The sequence below is a fragment of the Cebus imitator genome, unplaced genomic scaffold, assembly GCF_001604975.1.
Source record: "Cebus imitator isolate Cc_AM_T3 unplaced genomic scaffold, Cebus_imitator-1.0 Scaffold877, whole genome shotgun sequence".
Classification (NCBI taxonomy): Eukaryota; Metazoa; Chordata; class Mammalia; order Primates; family Cebidae; genus Cebus; species Cebus imitator.
In genome coordinates, this window is record NW_016108192.1 from 231,164 (window position 1) to 231,778 (window position 615).

Consider the following 615-nt stretch of genomic DNA (forward strand, 5'->3'; position numbering starts at 1 on the left):
ACCAAGTAAAAATGTTTCCTGGAGATAATTAACAGGCCAGGAATTGTGATGCATAAGCACAATTCAAAACCAACTGAGGGGAGTTACATCAGAAAACATTGTGGCATAGGGAACTCCAGGAGCCCAGCCCAACACAAGAGAGATGGCACTTGTGAAACATCAGCACACACACACACACACACACACACACACACACAATCTTGGGAGAGTTGTTAAACCACAGATTCCTGGACTGCACCAACAGATATTCTGATTGGGTTGACAATCAAGTGTATTGAAACTCTGAACAGTGTTCAAAGGCTTTTTTGTTTGTTTGTTTATGGAATGGTTCATGAATTTGTGTGTCATCATTGCACAGGGACCATGCTAATCTTCTCTGTGTCGTTCCAATTTTAGTATATGTGCTGCCAAAGTGAGCACAAAATCTTCAAAGATTTATAGCAACCAAGTGAATGCAGAAAATAAAAATAACTAGAATTCGGTAGCAGAGCTTAGTGGGATCACAACTTACCCTTGGCCCATTTCTCCTTCTCCAGGTCATCAGTGGTCTTGAAGACAGCAGCCTGGGTTCCCAGTGTGGGTTCCTGGTGCCAGATGGAGCTGAGCAGATCTTAC

The 615-nt window shown here is 42.9% G+C and overlaps 1 non-coding gene across 1 annotated transcript; it reads right to left on the minus strand.

Annotated features, from left to right (window-relative positions):
- Window positions 1–313: 313 nt before the first annotated feature.
- Window positions 314–420, minus strand: LOC119469833. Its single transcript, XR_005198683.1, has one exon. It is a non-coding gene; the product is annotated as a U6 spliceosomal RNA (small nuclear RNA).
- Window positions 421–615: the final 195 nt, after the last annotated feature.